This window comes from Chlamydotis macqueenii, chromosome 14, assembly GCF_036417535.1.
Source record: "Chlamydotis macqueenii isolate bChlMac1 chromosome 14, bChlMac1.mat, whole genome shotgun sequence".
NCBI lineage: Eukaryota > Metazoa > Chordata > Aves > Otidiformes > Otididae > Chlamydotis > Chlamydotis macqueenii.
Genome location: NC_141569.1, coordinates 12,885,189 through 12,909,953, shown reverse-complemented (window position 1 = coordinate 12,909,953; position 24,765 = coordinate 12,885,189). Strand labels below are relative to the sequence as shown.

The 24,765-nt window shown below is 40.8% G+C and overlaps 1 protein-coding gene across 6 annotated transcripts in view; it reads left to right on the top strand.

Annotated features, from left to right (window-relative positions):
- The window catches only part of SGCD (sarcoglycan delta), a 335,023-nt gene that overhangs the window by 109,563 nt on the left and 200,695 nt on the right, over nucleotides 1-24,765 (top strand). For all 6 annotated transcript variants that reach the window (XM_086758689.1, XM_086758690.1, XM_086758691.1 and 3 more), the window contains one exon: nucleotides 12,231-12,416. The gene's annotated coding sequence lies outside the window, so the exon portion shown is untranslated. The remainder of the gene's footprint in view (nucleotides 1-12,230; nucleotides 12,417-24,765) is intronic.

Here is a 24,765-nt window from a genome sequence, read left to right as displayed (position 1 = left end):
AAAGCACACTGAACGCGAGAGTCTGAGGGGAATCTTCTGTAGAAAACAAAGTGAAACCCTAATTGTAAACAAATGCTGTAGCATGTCATTAAGAGGATTAAGTGCCTTGAAATTGATGTCTAAGGCATTTTGGTTGATTGTTGCTAAAAATACCACATGCTTGACAGTTATCTTCTGTTTGCCATCTCTTCGGCTGGTTGTCTGTCATGCAGTATTATCCTTGTTTACCAGCTCTGCCTTGTACCAGGTCTTTATCTGCGAGGTTTGCTGCTTCATGCCAGACCTGATCTGGATTTTGCAGTCTGATGTGTTGGCACCGGTCTGTGCCAAACCATTAATACCTTAATAATAGCGAGGGAGAGGCCAGGTGCAGCAAACACGGCTGAAACCAACATGGAACAGCACAAGACTTCTGGAGTATGTTAAAATTAGTTTCTTCTGTAGCTTTTTAAACAAAAGACTTGTTTTTAAGTTTGATTTTTTTTTCTAAGAAATATAACTTACATTATATTTAACAAAGTTTTTTTAAAAAAATCTGAAATTCCAGTAATGCATAACACAACTAAATGAGTTCTGTATGGACTTTAACTCATAATAGCTTTCTGAATAATTGATATTTCTGAGACTTTGACCTTTGGTCTCATATGTTTAAAGTAATAAATTTTTAAAGGCAGAGAAATTTCCTCCTCTGCCCTGCTTTGTGATTCCTTACTGTTATCTCATTGGGCTGTACTTTGCTGGGAGGAAGAAGCTGCGGATGTAATTTAGACAAGTCAAACACGTCTGAGGCAAAGCTTTACAAGTGGTGTCATTGTACATCAGTGAATGTCACCACATAGATCGCTTTCTGATCTGTTCAGGCTACTGGTAAAAGCCCACAGAGAAGTGTGTTGCACCAAACTCCTAGGTATGCGATAACACAAAGCAAGAGATGTGGTTGCTTCCATGACACTCTGATGTGCATAAGTTTGTTACAGGAAAAAAATTAAGGGCATCAAAGTTTTAAACTGTGATTCGACCCCTTCCTCCTCATGTAAGATGAGATACTGAATCCACTGACCTACTACCTCTCTTTCTTGGACATATCGATCCTTCCTTTGCAACACAATTACACCATGGTTGGAAGTGTAGACCGTAATTTAGACCTAATCATCCTGTTTTGAGGCCACTCGCATAAATAAATATTGAACGTTCTAGCTACCGTTTCTGTAAACGCTGTCTCAGGGTTGACTCTTTTATGGAGTTTATCCTGTGCAGTCTGCAGACCAATTATTAGTAGGCCTCAGTCAAAGAGGGCTTTCACAGAAGCGCGAGCAAAACTGAAGATCACAGCGCTCCATTCTGCCTCACGCTGGTGGCTGTACCACTGCAGCTCTTCGGTAATCCAGTCACCCTCTGGGAAAGTCAGATATTTAAGGATCATAAGCAAGAAGAGAAGGTGTCTGCTTTGTGCTGGAGTTGAAAGACCCTGCCAAAGGGAATTAGAATTTCTGTCTTGACACCAATCAAAATTAGCCTTTCATCGTACGTTAAGGTAACACTCAAATTGTTCTGTAGGCATTAGTAACTTAATTGTATTATTTTGAGGATGCATGCATAAATAAATATTGAATATATTAGTTACCTTGCATATGGAAATGAAGCAAAAATATTAGTGAGGATGGAGACTCCTCACTGCTGGATATTGTTTCTTAACAGCCCTGCTATGCTGGCTGTGAGCTGGATTATTTTGAGCTACTGTGCTTCCCTTTTTGCTTGATTTAACCCAATGTAGTCTTTGAATGTAGCATTGAAATGACCAGGTGAGATGCAGTCTTCGTAAATTATTACAGACCAGTGGAAGTCCGTCACACTGCATAAAGGATTTTGGGTACAGAACAGTAAAAGAGCTTGCTCTGAGTCATAACTGGCATCTTTATCAAGGAAAAAAACCTAAATCTTTTGAAAATACTATATGTAACAGACTACAAATGAAAGAAGTATACTTGTTTCTCAGAGCAATTCATAGAATGCACACAATTTGCTGATAGATAGCAGTATAATTCCTGTATAAATCAGTTCATAAACTCATTTTTAATTTTTTGGCAGACTTATGAAGCCAATTAGCTAGGTAATAAATATTCAACTTTAATGGGCAAGTAAATAATTAATGTTATTGGCTTTGTAAATTTAGCTTTTCAGTTATAAATTAACATAATTAAAAGAGTAATGTTTCAGTATGCATTTTACCAGCCAAATCTAAATCAAGCAATTAAACTGTAGGTTTTCCACATCAAATGAGTTGAGTTTATAATGATACAAACTGTAGGCATAAATTTGTTTTTCATGGTCAGATTAATTACAAAAATATGAAGGAAAATATTCGGCAGTGATGTAATCAAGTATATTATTTGAAGAACTATTAACATATACTTTAACTTCTTTGTGTTGTCCTTCATTAATGAAATAGAAAGGGGGAAGCACACTTCCCATCAGGCTCTGGCGCTCGGATGATTGCCTGTGTGTAACTGTAATGGCCACTGTAAAATGGTTATCGCTGGATAGTGGTTGTCACATCTCTTTGTGGATTGATTGCAAAAACACAACGTGCAGTATGGATCTGAAAAGATAAAAATTGCTCTGCAGTCATTGACTTAAACTCCAGACTGTTTTACACCAGCTGAGAATTTGATCATACTTTTTTCCTCCTCTACTTACTCCTTCACATTTTTTTTTAATGTGTATGTGCTATCTTCCTATGCCATTCTTCAAGCTTAGTGAGCAATCAGAGCAGTAATGCTTTTCTTGAGAAGGACGGATGAGTTAGTAGGCATATGTAACTGTTTCTACTCTGAATGCAAGCTAGAGCTGGCGAGATTTGTCCCTTTCAGTAGCTGTTCAGAAGAGCAGAGCATGGGGCTGTAGTTCAGGTTGGTTCAGGAGTTCAGGAGGTTGCAACAAGATTTCTGAAGTTGCTTGTGAGAGACAGTTAAGGGCCATCTGAAACCATATGACTTCGGAAACCTAGATGCTTCAGGGACATCAGACTGTACGAATTGACTACCTTTCTCTGTTTTTCATTTTTATTGGCAATTTCACAGAACATATAATTTTCTTTGAATAATGTCAGTTTGTGACTTTTAAAAATACTACTTTTCATTAGAATCAGGAATTCAGGAGAATTGACTCTAACATGCATGTATAGACACTCACACACATGTGAGAACTTGAAGTCTGAAAATTTGTCACTATTTAGAGAAGTCCTGAAAGCCCCTACTGAAAACAGACACAAATAGACATTTCTAGGCTTGCAGCCTTCGCAGATTGTAGTTTATTGTGAGCTAAGCAGTCTTCTTATAGCTCTTCAGAATGTTTCTAAGGGCAGCTTTTTGCAAACTTCCAGAGGTTTGCAGATTTGTAATGAGAAGAGTTTCGTGGTGCACAGGCTTGCCCACATCCCAGCCTGTTCATTGATGTTTCTACAAGCTGTGATTTCATTATCGTTTCATGTCCCAGAACCCAGTGGTCAAATTCATCTCTGGCAAAAGCCCACTTGAAGTCAGTGAAGTTGCACCAGAGATAAATTCAGGTCAATGAACTTTATTTTAGTGGTGTTCAAAACGTTTGCAGTGCTATGCAGATAGATAGCTGTAGGCTTTTTTTTTTTTTCAGTATCCAATTCTTTAAGGGTGAATGGTCTGAAAAAAAAATTACCCTTGAGATGAATTTGTGCTAATTGACTTAAATACATGCAGAACTGCAGTATGGTTTTGACAGTGTTATTATTTGGGGTTTTAGGAGGACTTTAAAAAGAGGCAAAGTACACTAAACTCTCATGCGTGATTTCTATGGGATCATATTTCCAAAAATTATTTTAATTGAACAGAGTTACTTACTGGCACGATGAACTGTGGGTGCAAGAGAGTTTGGGGATCCAACTACCTGATGGCACAGGCAGTTGTATTGTAAGCACTGCTGACTTTATATGTAAATGTGCCTCTGTAGAAGATGAAATTTTTTATCAGTGATAAGACCAGTTTATGCCCTGTTATGAATAGTTTTCGTCTGTATCTCATTATTATACTTTGGCCATGTCTAGGTTTAGATGGGGTTCAGGTGCATTGTATGGTTTCTTTGCCGACAGTGACTAAATGAATCTTTTCGTCTCATGCCAAGCTCTACCTGCACTTAGTGACACATTTCTGACTGGGGTCCGCTAATCATGGACTTCAAACAGACTCAGCAGTCTTGAGCTGTGTCTGAAGATAGTTCAGCGTATTTCGTAACACGGTTATTCTAAACTCCCTTACATTTGATAGTCCACTTTTAGCTGCTTTGATTTTCAGCACAAATCAAAAGATTGCTCTGAGACTACCGAGCACCTAATGAGATTGAAGGCAGTTCAGATACTTGCTGTTCAGGCTGGTTCTGCCGTGCAGCTTGCCGGGTGCTGTATTTCTGCTCCGTTTGTTAGGATTTACAGCACGCCAAGGGAGCCAGCCTTTACTGACTGAAGCAGCGTGACGCTGCCTTATTTTATAGGTGAACAAGAGTATCTCAGATCATTTGGTGACTTGTTGGAAAACTCCGTCTAACCTTCTCTCTCTGAGAGTGGACAGCAGGAGATGTTTACATGGGTGAACTCAAGATCTTTCTCATGTGGAGACTGTGGTAGGGATGCCTTCTGTGTCGATGCTGGATTGCTCATTGCTTTGCACTCGTTATTGAGGGTTTTCTGTGATTCGGCACATAAGACTAGATGGCCTGGTCCAGAGGCATAGACTGGAGCAATGTGTGTGCTTGGAAAGGGGAGAAGACATTAAGGGAGTCTTGATTTGCAATTGCGTGTGTGTTGGTGGCTGTGTACCAAAAGGCCAGCTTCTAGGGGCTTGCAAGCGCTCCCATTTCCTTATGGTCCTTTTAACTTGCATCAACTTCCTCCAAATACCTGACACTTCTCTTAAATAGCTCTAGCTCCTCCTGCAGCCCCAGGTTTGCTCTGACCTATTCTCGCCTCTCCGGTGCACTCAGACAGCCCTTGTGGTTCTCACAAGCTGTTGCAGGCATCCATGCACCCTTGCATCCTCCCTGATGCTCTGCCAGACCTCTGCGTGCCCCCGTCTATGTCCTCCCAGATCTCCCCTTTTTGTACTAGTGGCTGAAATTAAAACATTTAAGGTCTCTAGAGATTTACCAGGCTTTTATGCTGGTTTCCAGCTCGATTTTATTTTGCTTCAAATATAGGATCCACGTAAGAAAAAGCTACTTTTCCAAAGGTAGGTTGGTGTTTTTCAAGTGTCAGTGAATTTGATGCATTAGCCTGAAAAGTGTATCAGATCTGTGCATGGACTGAGGCTGCCTTTGTGTGTCATTTATGGATTTGCTTGAATCTTACCTTTCTCTTCTGGGTTGGAACAGTGTAAAACTACAGTAATGGGTGGGACTTAAGAGTGACAGCACATTGTATACCGCTCATATATCTGACAAAACTTTTCAAAGTTTGGAAAATTATTAGAAACAATTGTTTTTATTGACATAACTAAACTTGGCTTAAAGCATCAAAGGAGAATCACATTTTAAACTCTCAAGAAATGCATCAGTTTGACACTATATGTGGCTTTTAAAATCAAAGCATTGAGAAGAATAATCTGAATTTATAAGGGAAAACCTTGCTCAGATCCTGGCTTGACAACTGACTGACAGCTGTGTGTCCTCCAAGTGCCACAGAATCCAATATACTTGTATTTTCTCTAACATTTGGTATAGCAGCTTATCCCAATATGTTCTACAGAGATAAACAATAAAGTTAGAGTTAAATAAATAACTTCAGAGATAAGCAACTTCAGCAAAGGACGAAAGGTTTGCTTAGCAATGACATTTAACAGTAGATGGAGATATGCATTTACTTATTCATTTCCAACAGGTTAGAAATGGCAGTAGCACAAAGCAGAGTCTCTCTGAAGAGTGACAGATTAGGGCCACAAAGACCGTTGTTTCTTATGACCAATCTTAGTGCAAGCCAGTAATAAATCTCACCAGTGCCAGCGAGAACAGAGTGAGGCCAGTGCCAGAACTGTTGGGAAATTTCATCTGAAGTATTCAAGAGAGACTCCCTGAACCAAAATAAACCAAATACATTATTTTAAAAAGAAAAAAAAAATAAAACGAAGGTGAAAATGTATCTGAAGGACATACAGAGAAGTCAGTTTTGGGTGGTAAAATACAAATACACTGAGTTCAAATGAGATTAAACTTAACAGGGGTCAAGCTAATGCCTTTGACACAGAGAAAGAGAAGTACGTTATGTTTATAAAAAGCTTATGCTATCATGTCCTGATCCTGTAATACAACCCATGTATGTACTATCAGCTATGGTAGAGAGATCCAAAGGTATTTGAACCTTCTAGTAATAAACAGCGTTCCTCACCCTGGAATGCACCTGAGTTACAGGATACAGAAAATATATCCCAGAAGAGTCTCAGTGCACGTGTCGAAATTTATCTTGGAATGGAGCAAAAAATAATCTTTTCCCTCAGTTAATGTAATTTATTCTGCATTGTTGCATACATTGACAAATGTGAAGACTCACAGTTTAGCTGTGATGCTGAGATGAGTGACATGATTGTTTTCTAGTTAGAGTTTTAAGTTAGAGTAAGGGGAAACCCAGTTAGATACTGTCGTACCAGCAAAGGTTCTATCACACAGCTGCCTCTGGTATAAACTGATACAAGCTGTCAGCTCTTGTTGGAAGGACTGGGTTTATTTCATTACTCAGTTGTTTTGAAGATCTGACCACTGAAGTGCAAGCTGTTTTGATACTCATTCCCTCCTACATCCAGGAAGTCAGTTAAGCATTGCCTTTTTTTTTTTTCTTCCCATAAATGTGTTTCCAACCCTTTGAAAGCATTCTTTGATGAGGACACATGCATTGCTGTAACTTTGTCATTGCTTTGTCATTGCTTTCAACTTTGTCATTGCTTCAACTGACAGAAGAAACAATAATCTCATGAAGGAGCTTCACTGCAAGGGCAGATGTAAACGGCTGTATCTAAGGAGCCCAGGAGATCTTATTTTATAGTGTAACCAGACAGTAGTTTTAGGAGGAGTAATAATAATAATAAAATTTAATAGTATAATGCAGTGTCAGCAGCTAGACAGTAGCCCGCAACTTAATGCTTTTGAACTTGAGAAGCAGCCTTCGTTAATGTAAGCGTTGTTCTTCAGCATGCATGTTTTATTTCAAAGTGGAAGTATCTCCACTGAATTTCTTGGATTCCACATTCAGAAATTATTTACTTTTATGCAGCAGCAGCAAGACCTGTGCAGTGTTTTAGCATTTTCTAACCTAGCAAGATACTTATCATACTTTTGAACCTCATAATGTAACATTAATATTTTTATGATGGGAATGGTCCATACCACAAGCGTGGTTAACCACTGCTTTTACATCCTTTTTCCTGGATACCCTAAATACCCTTAGTGTGCACTTGGACAAAAAACAGCACTGATGTTCAGTAACATGACAATATTACATTATATTTATCTCCGTTAATGTATTATTCTTTTTTATTATTGCCTGCATTCTTTAATTGAGTTAATTTCCCACAAAACTCCATCACACCGCCAGCCTCCACCAAAATTCCTACTTGTGGACATAATTACTTGAATTGCAATTCTGCTATTTCACTGTTTGTTTTGTTGTCAGGGAAGGAAAGAAAAAAAAAAAGCCTCAAAACAGCTGAGTGCCAGTAGTGCTGGTGACTTCTGTTTTATTTATGTTTTGTACTGAGCCATCGTGAATGACAAAGTATGTCTGGGACACGGCTGTAGGCAATGCTCTGAGTGTTATAGCTGGGAAGGTGCCAAAGTAGCATTGCTACCAATTTTTTACCATTAGCCTTCTGGAAGGAGAGATTCAAAGTCTCATTTTATTCTCTTCTTCACCAGTGTGACCTTTATACTAAATTAATGTGAGATCTTTACCAGAGATGGAGCTGACAGGATGAGTTGTTGATCCTACAGTTCCTTGAAGCAGCAGGAACAGAGGAACAAATCTTGTAAAATGTAGGAGCCGACTTCTCTTCAGATTTGAGCTGTGAGGAGTCAGGAGCATCCTTTGAGAAAACTCAATACACTTGCTTTCAGCTGAAGCTAGTGTGGTGGGATTGCATAAAGCCATGCTGTGCTGAAGCTCAGTAGAAAACAGTGAGCTCGATCTTGAGGATATGGCAAAATGCAGCAGCTGTTGCCTACTCAGCTGTATGGGGACTAATGTCCAAGGCTGTAATTAGAAGATATACCTGCTAATGAATTGGTGTAATCCCCTGCTGTGTTGAGTCTGCTGTGGCATCTTTTTTCTTGCACTTATGGAGGAGGTTGACCTTGTTAAATACTTAGCAATAAAAATGTGTTTTCCCTTGCCTGTTTCACAGCCTTTTTTTTCTGACTGTACCAGTAGAGCTGCTCTGTATTAGTCAAATATATGATTATTGGTCCAGTGTCCCCCTACTCCAGCTCTTGTGAGATCCCACCTGCAGCACTGTGTCCAGCTCTGGAGCCCCCAACATAAGAAGGACATGGACCACTTGGAACAGGTCCAGAGGAGGCCACAAAGATGCTCAGTGGGCTGGGGCACCTCTCCTGTGAGGACAGGCTGAGAGAGTTGAGGCTGTTCAGCCTGGAGAAGTGGAGGCTCCAGGGAGACCTTAGAGCAGCCTTCCAATACCTAAAGGGGGCTGATAGGAAAGAATGGGAGAGACTATATAGCAGGGCCTGTTGTGATAGGCAATGGTTTTAAACTAAAAGAGGGTAGGTTTAGACTAGACATAGGAAAAAAATTTTTTACTCTGAGGGTGGTGGAGCACTGGCACAGGTTGCTCAGAGAGGTGGTGGATGCCCCATTGCTGGAAACATTCAAGGCCAGGTTGGATGGGGCTCTGAACAACCTGATCTGGTTGGAAATGTCCCTGCTCCTTGCAGGGGGTTTGGACTAAATGACCTTTTAAAAGGTCCCTTCCAACCCAAGCTATTTTAAGATTCTGTGATTCAAACATGTTACATATACCTAAGTGTGTTGTACATGTCTGCATGGGTGCACACACATACGGAGTTTTGGTTTCCTAATAGTCACATTAGCAGTAAAACTAAAAGAAATGTAATACTTAAGCAAGGAAATATTTCATTTATTTTTAAGTCACTAGATTCTTTAAATATTTAATCATCATTCAGCTTTTAGATACCTCTTTTTGCCCTATCTAAAGTTGCAAATGCTCACCAATATTGGAATACCTAGCCACAAAACTCAAGCTGCACCTTAAGCTATATGACACCTAAATACAAAGGTGACTGTGCTGAGTCAGATAAGGGTCCAGCCAGCTCCTGTCCTCACCCTGATGGTGATCAATATTTGATGCCTAAAGAAAAGTTGTAAGAACAAGGCAAAGGTATAGCAAGGCTTCCTGCGAGAGTGAGTCTCCCAGCCTTCATTGATTTGTGGTCTGGGAACATCTCAAGATAGAAGTAGTGTCTTCAAATTTAATATTTGATCTAATTTGTTAAATCTAAAGTGTATAATTACTTTGTATAATTCATGCTTTCTATCAGTAAAGGACTGTGACTTCTCCAAGGAAAATATTCTCTTTTTACCGGAAAAATGTCTCATCTGCCTTTTCTGATTAATGAGAACATCTATATGCCTGCTTTTGTGTCTTGAAGACTGATCTGATACCACTTAACTATGTTAATTTAGGAATGCACCTGAATTTTTAATCCAGGGCTCCAGAAATTGAATGTAAAAATCTGAAGTGATGGGATAACGGAAGTAATTCATAGTTTGTCAGTAGCTACCCCCACACATATGATCAAAGAAGAATCGGAGAAGCACAAAATTTTAGAACCAAACCTAACTGAAATTGTATCGGAGAGATGGGAGTGGTGCACAGTCATTGCATTTTACCGTGTTTTCCTCTCCATGTCCGCATCTCCCATTACTTCTAATCATCCTGCGTTACTGTATGTTTGTAGTACTTCAGTCTTTCAGCTTGGATCAGACAACTGCTTGGCAGCAACGTTTTCTAGCTTGCTCCTGCTAGTCTCTCATTCCTATAATAGTTAGGAGTGAGGGAAGCTTTTTTTTTTGTCTTCACCAAGAGCTGGAAGTGCATGCTTCTGCCTGTAATGTAATTTATGATCCACCCAGCAGTGCAGGAATTCAGACAGTACAGAAACTCTGTGTGCATGCATAGCAGCATGTTAAGGTAACATGCCAACTTCTTACCAAAGAGATTTGCTTCCGATGAGCATTGGCAAGCTGTACTAAATAGGATCTTTCAAAAATACCTCTTTTCCAACCTGAGACTAGGCTCCTGCACCCAGCTTGCAAGGATGATCTAGTCCTGTTATTGTAACTTCTGCTTCTCAACGCAGCTGACGTTGTAGTTAATGCACAAAAATGTGGCACTGATTTCCTTCATGACTATTTTGCGTTACAATTTACGAGAAAAAAAATGAAAAAGTAATTGTAACTGTGGTCTCTGGAGACAGAAATCCCTTAAAAGCAGTAGAATTAAGTTTTGCTGCTACCTGCAGATCAAACTACTGCAGCATCAGCCATTTCTATACCCATAAGTCATTTAGCAGCCGTTTCAGTTGGCAGTCTGATTTTCCATGGTTAGCCTGGAAGAGGACAGGATCTGTGAAGGTCTACTTTTGTCCTTTGTATCTGAGTTCAAGAGAGGCAGAAGGTCTGAGAAATGTACACCAAGAAGTGTAGGCTGGACTCTGCCATCCTGACTCCTGTTGTTGATATCTCAACAAACTGTTCCTCTTGTAGAGCCTTTAGGTGTAATATGTAACATAAACCACTTATAGTCCAGTGAAGTAATTAGTGCTAAATAAAGTGAATATATTTGGTAGTTTTGATCTGTGTGACCAAGCTCGCTATGTAGACTTTTGGTAATTTTATATATATATATAAAAATGGTAGGATCCTATCTTCCTTCTTGCAAGCCCAAAAGCTAATGGGTTTTCCACATAGCTGTAACCTGTTCATGGGTTCAATATTTTTATCTGAAGATATGAGATTTTGTGGTATTCTGAGCTGTCACAGGCTTTCTCCTATGTAGGAGACCTCTAAGGAATAAATAAGCTTGTATATATATTTTTTTCTTTCTTTTTTTTCTTTGCTCTTTTTACAATTCTAGGTTAAGTTAGAATACGTTAACAGCTACTATGTTGAGTTAATGTTAGAAAAGCACCTCTGAGCCTAGTTTAAAGACACAAACCACCTAGTGTGTATGTATCTGACCTAGGGAGATCGAATCCTGCTCTTTGCTCAGTCCTTGCCTGCTCTGTGCCGCTCTGCCTGGTTTCACTTCGCAGGCTGTGTTGTCCAGATGGTGGAAGGGTGGTCCTTCCAGTGTTTTCCTATGTGCCAGGGATTAGGGATGATTAATGCAGTGACAGTGATGAACATTTGAATTTCAGTGCTTCTCTAAGGTGTCTGTTTTCAGGCAGTACTGCTGCTAGACGGTCATCTCCATCGCTGTCTTCTCACCTGGGTATCTGCAGTGAGGCCCCATATCCCTGTTCAGTGCCAGGGTCTGACCTCTTGGAAATGCCAAGCACATCTAGCAGTGATAGTGAGCTAGAAAATGTGGTGATGCTGAGTCCCCACCCTCCTAGGAAACCTCAGACCATTTACTCGTCTCTTACAATTGCTTTGGAGGCTGAACTTCAGGAACTCGTCATTGAGTGTTGGGTTGGGAATCACTGCTTCCCATCAGCTTTAAGGTCCTAACATGATTGCTTGTTTAGGAACTTTGAACTCCTTGAATAAGAACCATTTCAACAGTGCAAAGCATTAAGACTGAGGCTATGACTCTGCTTTTAATATGAAAGTCCTGTTATTCTGCAGAAATGCCATAATGAATTAAAATATTCCCTATGGAGAAGTGTATTACTTACTTATTACGATAGCAGACTGGAATAAAAAGCAGCTGGGCTGGCATTCATTTCCTGGTATAGAGACACTATTAAAGTACTGTAAAGCAAGAATAGCTTTGCACCGCAGTTCTTGAATTCAAAGATTGGCCTCCGAAGGTGCCACACATGATGGATTGTCACAGACTCTTTGTCCTGCCTTGACATTTCATTCCTATCGGGTGTTGTCTTATGTTCTGCTCTGAATCTGCCAAACAACTGACCCCAGAATTTAATGCCACACCTTCTTCTCTTTCCTTTTTTCTGAACAGCGTCTTTTGCAGCTGAGGCTCTGAAATACTGGAGGACACTGCATCTTCCTCAGGGACAGGGAGAAGGGGGTGCTGGAGCCTCTGGGGAGCTCAGAAAGGAATTGTGGTTGGTGGTTGCCTGAGGAACTTACCTTCACACCAATGTTGCTCTGAAACAAGTTGTGTCCAACATTCAGGTTTGGTAAGGTATGTAATTTTTCCCTTTCTTTTGTCTTTTTGCTCTTTTCTGAATATGTTTATTGCTGTATGTGTGCCAAGCTCATATTCCCTTCAATAGAAAAAACTTTGCTCTCCCTGAGCTTGGAGAGTGTTCATCAAGAGCGCAGTGTTTTTAAAGTCTTGAGCTTGAGAGCATGTGTGTTTGTATCATGTGCTTTATTGAAGAAAATGATTGCTGATGGTTGAGTTTTGCTGATGGTTGAGTTTTGCTGCTGGTGATGTATACTTGGTGATAGGCATCTGTATTTTGAAAGCTTAACCTGTATTTCACTAATGTCTGCAGGTCAGAGATGAAAAAAAAAGATGCTGAAGTAGCCAGTTTGTAATACAGCTCTGTGTTTTCCTTTGTACTTTGTATATTCTCATTGTTTGCCAAGAATGGAAATAGTACCTATTTCTCGCATAGCCGTATGTGCCCTCTTTGTTGTGCAGCGCTTAGTTTTGCACATGTGGAGGTTCTCCTGTCCACACAAACATTGCATTGATTACGCTGTAACTGTAGCAAGGCAAAACGCAACGTATCTTTTAAGAAGAAATTGAGGGACAGAACTTGAGGAATGTATTGTGGACAAAGCTTGTGCTATAAAACAGTTAGGGTAATAGAGCCTCTGATTGTGTGGCTCCTTTTATCTAGGCTAAGTTATTTCTGTGAAGGCAGAGTTTGCTGATTTATAAAAAACAAACCCAAAATTTAAAGTATTGATTCCCAGATCTCAGTAGAATGGTATCAGATTAGGCTATTCTTCTTAATTTACCATGTGGGTATTGACTTACCTCATATGACTGAACAAGCAGTACAGTCTTGTTGGGAAAAGTACACCAGGAATGTAACACCTACACTTGGTGTTACTGGAGGGGAAAAAAAAAAAGAAGAAAAAAAAAAAAGACAAGATTTTCTTAAAAGTCTCTAAGAAAACTTGGAGCATCCAGGTGAGTGTGCGTTCATGCTCCTGCTTTTGATCTGTATGCCTCAGTAGTGTTACCTCTGGAAACTGTAGGCTCAAACTCTCATGCTTCAGCAGAGCTCTGCTGGTCTGGAGGCTGCCTGTCTCCAGCAACTGCAGAAAAGGTCGGTGGGAATAGCTTAAATCAGGTGCTTAACTTCTAATGTTGAGGGTCAGGAAAGGTCTGTTCCCGCCGCAGCACATGCTGTTAATTTGTACAGGCATTTCAAGAAAACAACACTGCTGTCAGGGACGAGAGGTTCCCATCATTAAACGGCTGCAGTGCTTGTTCCGTTTGTCTGCCTGCTCCAGTGGAACCTGGTTTCTATAAAAGCAGACTGTTAAACATTGCCCATGCTTTTGTTATCATCTTCACTTTTGTTTATTTCCAATCTGCTGCTCTTGTGATTATAATACCCAAAGGGGAAAGCTATAGGAGAGATATTTCGTAATCAAGGGTGCTTCTTGGCTCTTGGGGAGAAATATTTTGCACTATTATAATGTAGAAATCACAGCAATTTGTTTATTCCCTGGTTTTATATGAGATTTGTAGGTGAAAGCATGTGAATCTTCCTTGCAATGAGCATGTATGTTTTTGCTGGGTACGCAGGGTGTGCCAGGGCATGTGAGGATCCACGCCAGAGTGGTTGGTTGCTGGTGGGACCGTGGTGCTGGCCCTGCCTTGGGCGGGATGGTGGTTAGATGAGCTCCCCGTGTCCTTCCACCCAAGTCAGTCCAACTCAGTCTCAGGTTCACGCCTCAGGCTGCAGCATGACTAGCACTCCAGGGCAGAGCTTGTGCAGGACTTTGCAGAACCTCACGGTTTCAGAGGACAAAGAGCATTTTCCATACAATTGATTTATGCAAAACTATTATTTAGGCATTAAACTCTAGGTAGGACTTAGATTGTATTTCTGCATTTTACTTTGTGACTGTCAGATCTAAAAACTTGGTTCTTATTTTAGGAAGGCTCACACTTATGGAAACTTGATCTTTAAAAAGAACATTGCAGATTGAGAACCTTGTGCTAAAGTTTAAAGAGTTGGCAACACTGCTGTTATCCATTCGAATAGCTGAGACCATTTTTTATCCTTTCTCTTCATCTTGGGGGCTCCTGCAACCTTACCAGAATAAGTCACTACAATCAACTTTATCTGTTCCTGTGACACCCTTGTAAGACAGAAGTGCTACTTATCCCCATTTTACAGACAGTGACTAAGGAACAGAGTCACTTCTAGTTCACTTTTAAATGGTAAATACCTGTCTCTGATTTGCATGCAATCAGAAGTGCAAAAAGTGCATTTAGTACCCGCAGCTGGCGGCAGGAAGATAGCCTTGGCTGAGCAGCTGAGTCTATATGGCAAAGCAGGAGATTGGGATGTGGATCTGTTTGAGGTCACTGCTCCAATTTAATCCAGTTTCTTCTATGTATCCTCCTCTCCCAACTAGAGATGTTTTTAATTAAGTGATTACAGTAACATCAAAAGACATCAGGACCCACATTTGCTCTGTATCTCTGTTAGAAGTAGCAACATATGTCCGAATAATGTTAGCTGAACACACTCGACTTTGCAGCAGAATGCTCTTTGCTTCTGAGAGAGAATCTTATTGTGTAAGGAATTAATTTCAACACATCTGTAGATAACATGCAGAGTAATATTTTTTCTTAAATTGCTCATTTTTTTTTAAATTAGTAAAATCCAGTGAGTAAAATGCTCTGTTCTGCTGAAAAAGCACATTTAGTAAATATGTAAGAGGAAAACTTTAAGTAGGCATTAAACATAGTTAATAAATTTTATCTTGCAACTTGAATTAGAAAAAACCCTGTTCATTTAATGTTTTTATGGATCTCGTAGCAATTAATTGTCTTCATTACATGGACATAAATCCCTAGTGTAATTCACCTTTTTCAGATGAAGTGCTTTGGAACTTTTCCCTTTACTTTGTTTAGGCTGTAATATTATTTCTTTTTTTTTTAAAAGCTGAATCTCAGCATCACATTTTTTTACCATTCCCAACGTTATGTAAATCAGTTCAAGTTAATAAAATCTCTCTGTGTTACAGGCCAGTGCAGAGGCGGTGTTGCAGCAGGGATGGTCTGATACAGGTGAAGCAGAAAGCTTGCGTATTCACGCATTGCTTGACCTATAGCACAGCAGGGTCTCACTCCCTGTATTATGTGATCTGATAAAAAGTTATTATTTCTCTCTTCAGATCTGTCTTGCTTTTTATAGGATTCGATTTATTAAATCAGAAGCAAACATTGATTTTAGTTGCCTGTGGGTTTGGATATCAAAATAAGACCTTAATGCAACTTTCCAATGAGGGATGCAAGTCTACTGGCTGTGGATGAAAATCTGTTAGTAAAATTGTCCTCATGCACTATGGATGGAAAAATTCAGTTGGAGCATCACGGGATGTCTGCTTGAATTCCCAAAGTTAAATTCAAAGCTTTATTTTGAATAAACTCCTTATTCTTCTTGATTGAATTTTGCACACCAAATAGGAAAACAGGACAGCATGGAGGATCGCTTTTTACGTATATTTTTTTTATCAGTGAGCATGCCGCGGTTGTTTGTGAGAGTAATATTTATGCAAATGTTTTCTCGGGTTTCTCTGAACTATTTTGCCAGGGTGAGGAAATAAAATGGCTATTATGTTTGCATGTTTTGTTGCAAGATCAGCGGACTAGCTGTTAACGTATCATTTCCCTTGATGACACCACTTCTGCAACCCTCCTCACTCAACTTCTCCTGACAGGGCTTTTATTGAATCCATCAGCCTGACACATATCAAAGCACAATTTCTGATAACAAGTATCTCCATGTAAAATGAATTTAAAAGGTAATATCAGCAGCAGAACTGAGTTGAATTTCTGAAAGGAAATAAGAAACTCCAGAACTAACATGAGATTCTTAAGATATCAGTGATGGAACAATAATACGATAGTCCTTTAACTGTACTCTTGAAGTAGTGAAAAGTCCATGGGTCTGCCCACAGTCACTCACACAGACTTGTTCTTAGGCTGTCAGCCTGTGGCTCTGCCTTCTGGACTCTGAAGTTTGTAGTGTTGCATCAGAGAGCATGATGATGTAGCGGTTTATTTTCTCCTGGAGACCTTTCTCCTGTGAGGACCAATGACCAAGACCTGAATTGAGTACAGCTTGTTCTCTCAAAAGACAAAACAGTTTGGTGTCCCTTGTCCTCTGCAGAGTGCTTCTTGGCGGCCCATGGGCTATGTCTTGGGCAGAGTCCAACCGGATTGGAAAAGTGAGTGTGCTTCTTTGAGCTGAAGATGTTTTGAAATTACCTGGCTTAAAACCTTCTTCTGAGAACATGTTTCTGTATTTGATTGCAGCCATCTCCTGTCTGTCTGTCTCTCCCCATACTGCTTTTCTATCCTCCTTCATTTTTGCATCTCTTAGATGACGAGCAGCTTCAGGCAGGACTGCCTTTGCACTGCTACTGCTCTCACTACACGCGAGCTCACTTACCTCTTATTTTTTGGCTAGCGCACACTATAAAGTATTAGCTAATAATAATCATGCTTTTTGCTCTGTGGCATGTCTGCTCTTTGGATAAGTATCCACTGGCAGTTTGCAGCCTAGCAGAGAGAGGAAGAGGAGGGCAGCCAACAGTTGATGTGGAAAATTAATTATGAACTACCATCCTCCTGCCACGTGGTTAAGGCAGTTCTGCTTTCCAAGCTTTACACCCAGCATCGCAGAAAAAAAAAAAAAAGGAGAATACTGAATTTCCTTCCTTCAGTAGTGGGAATGTTGCCAGAACAAAGATTAGTGGAGAATGTCACACGTGGGACTGATCATTAAGGATGCTCTAGAGCCTTCACTGCTCTGCCTGCAGCTGTGACACCACACAGATAGTAGTTTTTACCTTTTGCTGAACAAATGTTAGGTTAACCGCGAATCCTAGTTTATAAAGACCGGTGTGTGTGATGGGAAGTCACCCGTGTGAAGTCAGGGAGCAACATTTTGTGTTTCCTCATAGTGGTGACTTGGTAATGTTCATGTTCAGATAAGCTACAGCTCGTTATATTTTCATCCTTCAGGATGACGTATTTATTTCATAATGATCCACAAAAACTGGCCTGTGATGTAGAATGGGAAGAGTTTAACAGGTGCCGTGTAGCCCTGGGAATGTAATTACCTAAAGGAGTGGTTCTGTCCCTGAACAACCTCTGTCTTAAGGATCACAGGAATAATTGCTGGGAGCCCCAGCACCGTGTGTACTTCAGGATCCGTTCTGGGCTTATAATTGCATGCTGGGTCCTGCTAGCTCGAGTCGAGCGCTGCAGAACCAGCGCAGCACAACTTCAGTGCCAAAGATGGTTCTGTGGGATGCATGAAAGAGAGCCTTGAAAGAGTTATGGTTTTGGAAAGCTTTGGTGACTTTTGTAAGTGACTGGGGATGAGCTGAAGAAGTGAGCATTTATTGTGACTTTACTCAATTAAGCCTTTGCTTAGTCTGAAGGATATTGAGTTGTGTAATGGAAACAGCCTTGCAAAGCCACAACGATAACTGCTGCAAAGTGTTATGGAGATGCTTTTCAGTATTAAGTGTCTCTTTAGACCAGAAAAATCCTTTAGGCTGTTCAAATTTTCAGTTAAGGTATCAGAAGTCTCCATTTTGCACGTTTTTATCATGAAAAATGCTCACAGCTCCTGACTACTTTGATGGTTAACTGAGAGGTGATGCTCTCAAAAATACCTAGGATTTTGTAAAAGGCTGATTTGCTACCTGGTGGAAGTCACTGACTCGAATCGTGATGGTGCAGCTTCCAGTTTCCTCTTCCTGAGCTCTACCTCCTCATCAACACAAACCTCTTTCTAGTGCTGTCATGCTGAGTTTGTGCAGCCAGGAGCCTGTATTTGGAAGCACAAACCTGTTGTACAAGTTCTTTAGGTGTGCTGCAAATAATTATGAATATTTTTAATGAAGGGAAGCTGAAACTTACTGAAAACACTTGGAAATAAGAGAGAATGTGTGCAGCCAAGCGTTAGCTGTGAATGGAGAGTTCTTGTTGGCAGCGTTTAATGGGAGCTTTCCAGCTTGTAGTTTCTAGAGTGAATATGTAGAAAACAGCAAAAACTAGAAAGGCAGAGTAGCTGGAGGTGAATGCAAGGGGAAACGGCTGCCTTTCACCTCTGGGAGAAAAGGGACAGTGAAGTGAGCAGCATTTCTGTTGATGGGCTAACACGCCAGGCAGCCTCTGCCTCCCAGTGACTGGGAAGGGGCCAGCAGAGACCCTGATGGCGCTGGCACCCTCTAACCAAGGTAGCGTCTTATTTCTTCACTACAGTAAACGCTGTCTGTTTTCTCCTGACTAGTCAGTTGATAACCAGGAGATTTTAGTTTATTTATTTCATTTTGTCTCTGCTAGGTAGGATAAGTAGCTCTATTTATATCTCTCCAGACAAGCTTGGTGACTTTTGACATATTAGTGGCCATATGCCTTTTCCTCCACCTCAGGAACTGGCCCCGGATCTTTTCAGAGACTCTCAATTTCTTCCCAGTGCTGTTGTGCTTTCCAGTCTTAATGTCATGTGAGAAGGAACTCTTTAGTTTTGCATCAGATAAAGACTTGGACTGGAGGGCCAACATGTTGATGTGCGCTCAAGCTGTGTTGTGATGATGCCATAACCCGCACAGATGGAGAATCTGAGAACCAAAGCATTCAAAGTAAAGACTGTAAAAGGCAACATGAGGCTTAGGAGCGTGCCATTACCCTGGCAGACCTCATGCCTCTGTGTCGGTTACTGGAGGCTCTCAGCTTGTCTCCTTCTGCCCAGTGATATTCTAAAGAGTCTGCCCCAGCATGCTGGGATAGAGAAAATACAAATAAGGGGAATTCAGAAAGTTTTTTACGGATGTCTTTGTGTTTTATTTATGGAATTGGGTGGGAGAAGTGGTGCTGACTGCCAGTGCTGCTGAGGGGACATTCCCAAGTGTTACTGAGCTTGTGGCTGAAGTAGGGAGGTTGTAAGTCCTTCTGTGCATAGTTGTACTGTGACAGGGGTGCTGCCAAAACATGGAGGACCAGTGTACTGTGCTTGCATCCTGTTCTTTGATGGTTTCTCTCCTTGGATTTTGTCTGCCTCTTGGTCTCTGTACCACTGCCCACTCTGTACCACTCTGTGGCCCACTGCCCTGTAACTGATGACCATCACTGCAGAGGAAGCTCACTGTGCTGCTCTCATGCTGGACAAATCCCAGTGGCCATGGTGGGACCTGCCCTGAATAAACTGGTGGGACAGCCCAAGTGATGGATGCTCAGTTGCACAGTCTGCTGCTAGAAACTGAGGCCACCATTTGGGATGAGTCCATAGGAAAGACTGGCAGCAGGAGCAGGCTGGGCACATGGAGTAGCAGTCTCTGTGCCTTGGGAAAGCACCACACATCAGCGTGCTGCTGTGCACTGGGCTGGCTTTTCTTGAGAAGGAGGACCAATTGTGTGGGTATTGCTGGGAACAAGGAAGACCCTTAGGCTCTGCATTGAGATTTGTGTTCGTGTGTGACCCCACATGTCATAACTGTGTCACCGTCCCCTCTTCCATGAAGGCCGTGTGCTCCTGTTGGCTTTCCTGGAGCTGATCAGGGAGGGTGGCCAGGGTGGTAGGAGGACGTTTAGCTATATATGCACTGCAGTTTGCTCAGACTAATGTCTCTCTCTTCCTTTTAGGACCACTGAAAGTTTCCCTTGGAATGCTCTTAAAATAAAAGGTGGTGAAACAACAACAAAACAAGTCTTTCTCATTAGGAAGGCCTGTAGGCATCTCTCCTTGGCTCAGGAGCAAGGGAGAGTGGGGTGGGCAGCCCTGCACTCTGCTTGCTTTCTGTCCGGGAGGTATTTCTAGTTGTTAATGATTAATTCAAACGTTTCTTGTCATGAGTACAGTGTGCACAGAGTGATAAATCTGTGGTGGGTTAGAGGTTGAGGTTGCTTGGTGCTGACAATTAGTTTGAGCCACAGGCTTTGCTTTCATTGGCATTTTCACAGCATTAACCCAGACCTTGTCAATTAAAATCCAGACACATTTTGATGAGGGACATCTTCTTCTAATGATAATTGTAATAGTATCACTTTTATTCATTTAAAACCTGTCAGACAGGCTATGTTTCCTGGAAAATAACTGCCCAAATTTCATATTGCCTAAATAACTAGGAAGTATCTTTCAGTTTTTTGAGCTGACATTTCATCAAAAATAACTAAAAGCAAATGAGGCCATAGCTGTTCATCTCTGAACACTTACCAACTTCAATCAAGCTAATTTGACTGTATCTGCTAAAATAAGCAGGTTTATTAGCCCTCACTTTGGAGGATAATAAACATTAGATAATTGCCTAGTTGATGATGGGGATTTATACTATTTATTATTGGCTTTTCTAACTGTTTGACAGCAAGCTCCAGAGCATGTCCTAGGCAGCGATCCATTTATGCAACTCACCTGTTCGTTAGATGGAGGAGGAAGCCTGGGTGTAAGGGCTAATTAAAGAACAACTGAATTGCACAAGTCTGCAGTAGAATAAAACCCAGAAATCCTCTGTCTGTTCTAGTACATTAACTGCAGTAGTTTTTGATGTGTTTATATGTGTCTAAATATTGTATTTAGAATCTCTGTCAAGCCATAAAAATGAGTATTTAATAGTTGGAATGGGAGTGATATATCAGATATCAGTTGAAAATCCATTGTGGTTTTATTTTAGCATGGCATGAAAAGTAACAAAGTGAAAATCATGTTTGGTTTAGCATGGAAAAATACTTCTCGTTCTTCTGAGGGGTGGTTTGTAAGTGAAATCCTTTACTAACAGCTGGAATAGGGGAGCAAAAAGCTGTATCTAGTAAGACTATATCTAGATCTTGCAGTGCGTTCAGTCTGTGCTTGTCCATACGGGTAGAAAGTGTTGTAGTTCTTTTGTTTAGGCACTCCCTTGCTTCACTGCTAAGAAGCGGATCACTGGCCTTTAGCCAGATCACGTATATTTATTTCCTTTATTTGTCACCTCATTCCTTTAAAATCTAGTTTCTTCAAATAGTCACCACTTGTGTATTTAAAAACCTAATCAGTATTATAAATGTGCTGCTTCTCTGGTCCTTCTCTGAAAGGTGTAGAAGAAGGAGCTCTGATTAATTAAAAACACCTCTAGGTGATGCCATAATATAAATAACAATAAGCCTGCCTTATTTCTATAGCAACTGGAATAATGCCACCAGTTGTTACTAGTTCGAAATTCAGGGCATAGCATGGACTCTGAGTAGGAAACCCAGTACAAAATACTGCATTGAAAAAAGATTGAGGCGTAATAACTGGGAAGTACTGGCCTTGTGCTGCTGTGACTGTATCCTGGAAGTTAATAATTGTGCTTTTTGTAAATACAAATACTAATCCACCTCTGCTCTGGTAGGGCTCTTTTTTGGCTATTCCAGTATGAACTGGCAAGGCTGTAATCTGCGTTCTGGTGCGTGTAGAAATGGCACTGACAACAGCTTGAAGGCTGTAAATATTATCACATATTTTTCCAGTGAGCCTTTAGCGACTGAGCTGTGTGTTTATGTGTCTCATTGCTCTCTCTCTCTCTCTCTTTTTTTTTTATTTTTTATTTTTTATTTTTTTTTTGAGAGTACATTTATAAGCATTAGAGGTGATCAATAAAACCTGACCTACTTTTGGAAGTTAAATAGGCTTGATTTGAAATGGCCAAGCTTAAAGAGATTCAGATTTGCTAACAGTGATTTAAGAGCAAGCAAGGTCCATTTACATGCAATTTCTTTTCCAGTTTTGAGGTTTGAATTGCATTGGAAAATCTGTCACATTGCACTTTTGAGCATGGAAGTGCAGCTGACACTTTATTGAGTGTGCCTTTATGTAGCAGCTGCCTTCTTACCTTGCAATTCACTATATCTTACTGAAGAAGAAATGTAATTAATAGATATGGAACACACCTAACTGTGCAGAGTGAAGTCTCCAAGCCTTTTACTATTTACTGCTGGTTTTCTAATGGCTAAATTTGTTGTTCAGTCCTTTGATGACAGTGTGGAAGTGGAGGCTGGAAGGGCAGCGGTCCCCCACAGCGCGGGTCTGGCTGGGCACGAGGAAGGGATGGATTGATGCTGCACAGCAGTCTTATATTTTCCCATTATTTAATGACTTTTAAGCATTTAATTTAAGAACCCTTATAAAAGCCACATGCAATGGTCATGTGTCATGAAACACAATTTTGCTGATACAAAATAAATACTTTACTGGCTTAAAATTAGTCTGAAAAGTGTAGCAATAAGTAGATCACTGAAGCAAATGTGCCAAAATAAAATCTTCCAGCAAGAATGTTGTATCCTGGAGATGTTATCTCTGTTACAGAAAACTGGTTTCGGAGGTTTTAAATGTTTTTATGGGACTTGTCTGTCACAGCCATCCAGCTATTTATTGGGCCAGTTTTCATTGCTGTAGTGTGGTGCCTCCGGAAGGTCCAGCTGAGATCAGACATAGTACATGCATTTACTGAGAGCGTGTCTGGGTTTCACAAGATAATCACATGCCAGCCTCTCTTCCTCTCCTCTGCATGGTTCAGATTTAGAGCAAGAAATGTGAGGACTGAATAAAAGCCATCAGAAGGCACTATTGCTCAAATATTGATGGATGCCTCTTGTCTGATGTGGTTATGTGTGGTAATTTTGAGTTTAGACTTGTGTGCATGCATGCTTATACTCTGTTGGAGTAGTTATTAATAAGTGTTATTATTAATGAGCCATTTTGTTCATAAATGGTTTTATCTGTCTCTATAACCGATTTCAGCCCTACTCTGTTTGGTGCTGGGGAGTGAGGTTGTACATGACTGCTGAAAAACAAAATGTAGTGGTGTCCTGGTTTCAGCTGAGATAGAGTTAATTTTCTTCCTAGTAGCTGGTATAGTGCTGTGTTTTAGATTTAGCATGAGAATGCTCTCCTGCCAGAGAGAAGGCTGAGGGTGCACAAGAAGCTGGGAAGGGATACAGCTGGGACAGATGACCCCAGCTCACCAAAGAGATATCCCATACCCTATGACACCGTGCTCAGCATATAAACTGGGGGAGCCGGCTGGGGAGGAGTCACTGCCTGGGGTCGGGCTGGGTATCAGTCAGGAAGTGGTGAGCAGTTGCCTTGCGTGTGCACCACTTGTTTTACATATTCTTTTATTATTGTTCTTACTGTTATTTTCTCTTCTTTTGCTGTCCTAGTAAACTCTCTTTATCTCAACCCACGAGTTTTACCTTTTTTTTTCTTTTTTTTCTTTTTTTTTTCCTAATTCTCTTCCCCATCCCACTGTGGGGGAGGAGTGAGTGAGTGGCTGTGTGGTGCTTAGTTGCTAGCTGGGGTTAGACAAGTGGGTGAATGAGACATGATTGCCAGCAAGCATGGAGGCGACAGGTGGAGCACAGCAGCGAAGATGAAGGATGTGCCGAGCTCCGTGTGTTGTGGGGCATCGATGATCAAAACTCCTCTTTGTTGTGGTGCCTGTACGAGGCTCATGGCAATCAGAGATTTGGTTTACTGAGACTAATTCCTGCCTTGTTAACTACTAGTTCTTGATTATTTCTGTCTATATCCATCTGCTGCCTCTTTTCTGTTAGAGCTGCAAATTCCTTGGGGTTCAGACAGCTTTTTATTTTTGTGTTTGTGCAGTACCAAGTTCAGTGGAGTTCTGGCCCAGAGTTAACGCTAGTAGCTGTTAGCAGTGACATTTACACATGAAAATAAGACATTGAGAAAACAATTATTTTCACATTCTGATTATTTGCATTCCAACATCCGCTGAATCTTTGAAAAATTATTTAAATAAACGATACATGATTAAAATGATTATTATAATGTTCTCTACCACAAATAGTTCCATGCAGGAAATACATTTTTTTTTAATGTGGTTGTTTATATATACATCTGTATTTGTCTGGCAATTAGATTTTATCCCATAGCCTGCTGGCTGTCACTTTCCTAGGTGTTTTTTCATATTTAATATAGCTCTTGCATGTATTTGCATACGTAAAGACACACTTGTTTTTAACACCTGTTGACATCTTTTAATTATATATTGACTCCGAGGCTGTTGGCTTTGAGGTGTGTGCAGCCAAGATAGCTGGGTGTTACGTATTGTTCTTCCTTCCCAAGACCCCAGCCTGCTTTGCCCTGACCCGCCAGCTGAAGTTTACCCTCCTGGCGCAGTGCCACAGCGAAGTGTCTTTCAGCGAGTTCTCGGCTATAATCCTGAGCTGGTTTCTGGGATGCAATTCACTGCTACGGTTATCGTATCAAAAGGGGAGTGATTTACATTTCCTGCACGTCTCAATGTTGCCAGCCTCAGAGGATGCTGCAGAGAGA